The sequence below is a fragment of the Charadrius vociferus genome, unplaced genomic scaffold, assembly GCF_000708025.1.
Source record: "Charadrius vociferus isolate BGI_N301 unplaced genomic scaffold, ASM70802v2 scaffold340, whole genome shotgun sequence".
NCBI lineage: Eukaryota > Metazoa > Chordata > Aves > Charadriiformes > Charadriidae > Charadrius > Charadrius vociferus.
Window position 1 is genome coordinate 1,342,428 of NW_009646631.1, and position 6,365 is coordinate 1,348,792.

General features: G+C 38.4%; 1 long non-coding RNA gene across 1 annotated transcript; it reads right to left on the reverse strand.

Annotated features, from left to right (window-relative positions):
- Positions 1 to 370: 370 nt before the first annotated feature.
- On the reverse strand, positions 371 to 5,787 carry LOC104289390. Its single transcript, XR_717909.1, has 5 exons — positions 5,653 to 5,787; positions 3,737 to 3,789; positions 3,024 to 3,107; positions 2,695 to 2,787; positions 371 to 969 (listed from the first exon to the last, which is right to left on the reverse strand). It is a non-coding gene; the product is annotated as an uncharacterized LOC104289390 (long non-coding RNA).
- Positions 5,788 to 6,365: the final 578 nt, after the last annotated feature.

Consider the following 6,365-nt stretch of genomic DNA (forward strand, 5'->3'; position numbering starts at 1 on the left):
CTGCCTGCTTTGGCATCATTCTTACGGCTCTTTCTCTTTCCATTAGACTAAGATAGGTGGTACGTGCCTTGTGGCACTTCAGACAGAGGAAGATTTGATAAACAGCTCACACGATCAGAAAGTCAGGCCAAAACTCTACATTTTTTAGGTCTAGGAACAGCAACTCCAGATGGGAGGGGTAAACTATCTGTTGTAAGCTGCCTTTCAACAGCTGATCCAGATAAACAAAAAAACCCAGAGATGTTTCCTGTTTCTATTTTGGGATAAAAATCATTCAGCTACCATTATTGCTCTAGAGTATTTCACTGTTCCACATTCTAGCGAGAGAGAGAGTAATAAACTTTCCAGAGAAAGATCGTATCTCAAACTCTGAAAGAAAATAATATATTAATGAGTGAACTGTCAAAAAATCATTTATGTAAAAGCATGTTCTATTTACAAAGGTCATCTTGCTCTTTAGGACAAGTAAAACCACTACTGGAAAAAATACTCATATAGAAACGCCTTGTCTTTCAAATAGACATTTACAAATACTCTGCTTTGTTTAAACTACTAGAAACATTATGACATTTGAAATTAAGAGTCTGTTCTGCATGCAGTTAGGATAGAAATTACATTATTGTACTTCAGTGTGTCAGTTCTTATCATTGTCAATGACACACTCTTAGGTTCTTCTAAAACATCACAGCCTGGCTATTACCTTAGGATCTCAAAAGGAGGACATGGATCTTCATTAACAAGTTATCAGTTACTCTTTGTTTTGCCATTAAAAAAGGACATCCCGATTGTCTTCACAGCAGGAGAGTCTGGTCTTGTCAAACATGGCGTCCTTATCCCTGAGTTTCCCTTTAGTGTCTTGCTAGGCATGATGATCATTTGTTTGGTATATTTACAAGTCCTTGGTTAGCACTCTTCCCATTATAAAGCAGAGTTCAGAAATTCAAGAAGTTCTGCACGGTTACGATCTCTCTGTAGAGCAGAAAAGCAGAGGCAGCAGTGTAACAGACCTGTACTCAGTGGACCAAGGCTGCATAATCCTGCTTTCTGTGGGGCTTTCACATCTCAGCACGCTGCACAACAAACACTACCACATTCAATGAGCTGGGTATGACTAGCTGCCAGGCAGGTGTGAGTGCCTGGAGGAAGTGCAAGGCAACGGGCACTCAGGAGAGATGCTATAGGAGACAAGCTGTCGCTGTCACTATTTTATGATACATTTTCTAAGTGCCTCTCTGCGGAGGCTCCACTGGGTTGTCATCGTGTAGCTCAAAGCCTGCTCAGGAGGGAACTCACAAGCGGAACAGATGCAATTCTCTGGTGTCTGAGGCACTGTACACACAGCAAGTCTTACGCTCTGGGAAGTATCATTTTTTTCTATGCATAAGCAGGAGCTTGCAGCATAACAGAAAGCGAACCATGAATTTAGGTTCTTTCTTTACATAAGAGACAGCTCAAACAGTCAAAATGCTTGTTTCCAGTGTTTTTTAAATCAGAATTTATAAAACAATCATTGAATCTTAAAATATTGTGAACAACGGATGTTGTTCAATTGGGCATGTTCATGACCATGCACACCAATCAAAAAAGGACCAACATCAAGTATTTGACATCAAATATTGTAACATGCAGGTTACTGGGATAAGGCTAGAAGCATTCAACATAATTTAACACAAACTTCAGTGCCACAGAAAGAAGATAATGTATTTTTTGATAAAATTTAACTTGGAATGCTCAGGTCTGGTTTGGTAACTATAGAATGAACTGTTATGGCTGAATCAGAATCCACCAACTGCATACTTAAGCAAAGTAACACTTTTAACACATACTGACTAGTACCAGAAGCCCTCTGCAGATCACTCTAAAGTGTGGAAACTGCTGAAGACTGAACATATTATTGAAGAGCTGAGTCCAGACACCCATAACAATAGCACAAAATGCTATTCACAGAATCACAGAATTTTCAGAGTTGGAAGGGACCTCTAGAGATCATCTAGTCCAACTCCCCTGCTAAAGCAGGATTGCCCAGAGCACATTACTCAGGACTGCATCCAGGCGGGTTTTGAAAATCTCCAGAGAAGGGGACTCCACAACCTCCCTGGGCAGCCTGTGCCAGTGCTCTGTCACCCGAACTGCCAAGAAGTTTTTCCATGTGTTGGAACAGAACTTCCTATGTTCCACAATATCTATTCCTCTGGGTGTCTCAGCAAAAACGTTTGACTGTTTTGACAGAATGCACGAACATGTGGTCCTAATATCTATCCTATCATCTTTTTTTTTTAATTCCTCTCTAAATAATCACTGGTCTTGCATGCATTAGAAAAACACTGTAAAGCAGCAATTACCATAACTGATCACAAGAGACCGGAAGAGATGAGGACAATTAAACACAGTACAAATTAAATCAACAGAGAAAGCCAGGAATAAGCTAAACATTATGGACTGACATTCTAAGAACCTGCACAAGCATACTTTGGTTTATCTACTCATGCCTGAGTATTCCAGGCCCACTCATAACACAAAACCTGCCAAAAGAATGAATTAAAATTTCTCAGATAGCATCATAGCCACATTAAAAGCTACAATCAATTTACAACTCTTAACTGTAAGATCTACTCTTCTACAAAAGCCTACTATTAGAAAAATATTAAAAGATACATTTTCCCCTAGGGATACATAGACTATTTTAACTCTTACCTCTTTATCCTTCTTAGTCTTCTTAATTTTCATCTTAATTTTCTTTCCGGTTATCATGCTGTAGTTTTCATTCTTCTTTTTATTCTTAAAGAACTAAAATGAAATCACATATTAGAAAGACATAAGCTTTGCTTTATTTTGTCATGTTACAAATCTTAAAATAATATTACAGACAATAATCTTTTATACTTCCTAACTGTCCAAAACAATAGAGATAGGTTTCTATTTGCTGATGACAAAACCGATGGTGTTATAAACACTTTTATGACAGGACAGATTAAGCGCTTAGATGAGAAATCTAACAGGACTTCAAGCTCACACAAGCATACCTTGGAAAGCTGGACAGGTCCTGGTTTCTCTCTCTTTTTCTTCTTTTCTTTCTTTTTCTTCATTTTGTTGTCTTTTTTCCTTTTCTACAAGTATAAGACATGTACTCTTATGCTTACAGATTTACACGGGCAAAAAAAAGGAAACCCACAAGTAGCTCGTAACACCCTGGCTAGTCAAGATAGCCACTACTGCTTGCCCTTACCACTACTGGATAGGTACTATCTGAAGCACAGAGAAAATAATGCAGCAGGGTTAGCAACCCTTGAGATCTTGAGAAACACAAATAGTCTTATCCTTGATTTGCTCTCTTTTAATGTAAGCCAAATACATAAAAATCATTGAACAGGTGGTCCTAATAAAATGAAAAAGAAAAACTGCAACAGCAAGAATCTCACTGACTTTAAATAGTTTCTTCTATCAGAAATTCTATAAAGTTATCGAGATTTCCCACTTCTCTGTTCTTCAGAGACTACTGTAGATTCTAGCTGGACCAGCAACAACTGGCAAAAGGAACCTTTAAATTACTTCTCCTTTAATATACAGCCAAGTATATGACAACCTGTCGGCTCACCTGCTGTAACCCTAAAAGCGTGATTCAGATTTACATAGCCATAGACAAAAGCATTACATCTTACATGACACAGAAGGTTATTGAAATATGAAGAACTATTTTCTGTTTGTTAACTACTTATTTCTCTTAGTAAATGTTTACCTTTTTGTTGTGTTTTTCTTTTTTCTTTTTCTTTGATTTAGACTTAGGAGAATCTAAAAAAAACCAACAAACCCCTGTAAGTTTAGCATTCTGGAAAAGGCACTTGATTTTACAGATAAGGCATATAGAAATGCAAATGTAAGAAGAAAATGGTTTAATTCAGCTATATATATATATATTAACGCTGGTTGAAACAAACCTTGAGAAAAGCAACGCACCAACTTACTGCCACTTACTGGCCTAAAGTGGAAACTGAAAATACCCGATTTACCCAGTGATTTAGCACTCGCTAAATAAGAGAAACACATATTAAAAAATGCCAGAAGGAATCTCCATTTTGCTATCCCCAAGGAAAGTTAACTCCACTCCTGCTATACCTGACACATCAGACCGGGGCAACCTTCATCATTCAAGGCCTTTAACTGCAGGTTAGGCAAGCTATTCCACTGTTCTGTTGCTAGGATATATTTTTACCAGGTCTAATTCAAATCCCTCCTGCTGCAATTTGAGGTCATTTTTCCTTGCTCGAATGTTACAGAAAGATTTTTTCACTCTCTTTCCATAGTACCCACTACCTACACCTACATATCTGTCTTAGCTCAACTACCTCACATCTTTTCTTCTCTAGATGGAGTAAATTGAGTTGTTTAAACATGCCCTTATAGGACATTATTGCTAGATTTTGTGCTCTCCCCTGTGAATGGGAAAACTTAGGGAATTTTTAGCTGTAAAGTTTTAGCAAATCTCTGAGCATGCAGATGGACAACTCGGGCCTAATTCAGAAGGACTTTTTCCCCAGACACGCGTTTCTTGGCACCGCTCCAAAAGATGAGCCAGAAAGCATCCTAAGCATGTTCACGCAGTCAGTGTCTGACATGACATTTTAATTCTTTTTAGAAATGTTAAGAATGTGTCACATGGGATAACATTCATTCAAGAAGGAAGGAAAAGCCCCCTAACCAAATGTGCAAGTTCATAGATTTGAACATTTGCAGAACATATTTCTGTCAGATACATTGAATCAAGCCACTGAAGAACAAGTAATATTTCCATAGAGATATAAACCCACCTCAAGAGAAGCAGAACTAAGTCTTTGTTAAACTGTGGGATACAGAATCACAAACATGAGGTCATGTACCAGACAGTGAAACTTCACCCAACTCTGAAGTTAAGAGTTTTCATCAGGCAAACTCTATTTCTCCTAGGGCTCTAGTTCATAGAAGACTTCTCAATCATAGTCATAAAAACATAAAATACACTTCAGAATTTGCCTAATGCATTCTATTAAAAGTAGCATGGCAATTTGGTCATTTTACCTGCAATGATACCAAATATTTTGATACAGAATATCAAAGTAATAGTCTTGATATAATCAGCAATACATTCCCCGTGACGTCACAAGTTATATCCATAGAAAAAATCTGCACTTACTCCCAGACAATATCTTTTAAAAAAACTACAAGTACTCTAAGTAAGAAGCAGCTTAGTATTAATGAACTTCACGTGAGTCCTCAAAGTTAAATGCTTGGCACTTTAAGACCAAGGTAAGACTAAATGAAAAACTCCAACACTGGTCTAAATGGACGGGTAAAGTAGAAAGAAATCTATATTCGCTATACTTTCAAACACAGAATTTTAAATATATACAGCATATTGTTACAAAGTAACATTTCTTTGAATGGCAATTTCTATTTTGAAGTTACTTAAATTAACACAGGAGCACTGCATACTGTGTGTAAAGAGGTACCTTAACACAGCGATAGGAAAGGGTTATGAGAGAAACACTGAACATGCAGTATTGGTACTCTACACTGTCCCTTTGTGGTGGTTTAGCCACATTTAAAATAACTTTTAAATGCTTCCAGGCGTGCTATCAAAACTGATAAACATCATGTGTATGCATGGAGGTAGCTTACCTCTGCTACTTGAGGAAGACGATCTTGATGATGAACGTGATGAGGAAGAAGAACTGGATGTAGCACTAGAAGATGATGTGGATGAAATGGATGATGATCTGCTTCTACTGCGTTTCCGTTTCCTTTTTTCTTTTCCTTAGGATAACACAAGGCAACAGTGATAAGCATGCTAGTAACTATGGTCTACAAAAATGACTCTTCACAGAACTTAAGCACAATGAATGCCTATTTTGAGGAGGTTTGGGTTTCTTTTCCCCTCTTCCAGGATCCCATAGTTTATTACCATTAGCAAGTGGCAATGCTCAACATCAGAGTCAAACATGGTAACTGACATAAAGGACAATACACTCAACACCACAGCCTTAAACAGGTTAGCAATGCCTACCTCGGACCTTCAGCTCTTCTTGTGAAGTTGCACAGAGTTTCCTGCTTTTTTCATCCTTCCCGTTATCCATACCTAGTGACAGACAACAGTACGCTCAACAACATAATTTCCAAAATACTTTGGGAGAAAAACAAGAGAGCAGTGCAGAGGCAGAGAAACACAGGGAGCGCAGCCCCTCTGCCACTCCTGTCAAACCGCACCGCGCTATGGCCAAGTGCACCTTTAGGCCCTTACACCTGGAATCTGAGGCCAAAACTCCGTTTTCCTGTCACCTTCGACGAACGTGCCGCTAGTGTCGGCACAGAGCGCTTCGCCGCAGCAGCCACAC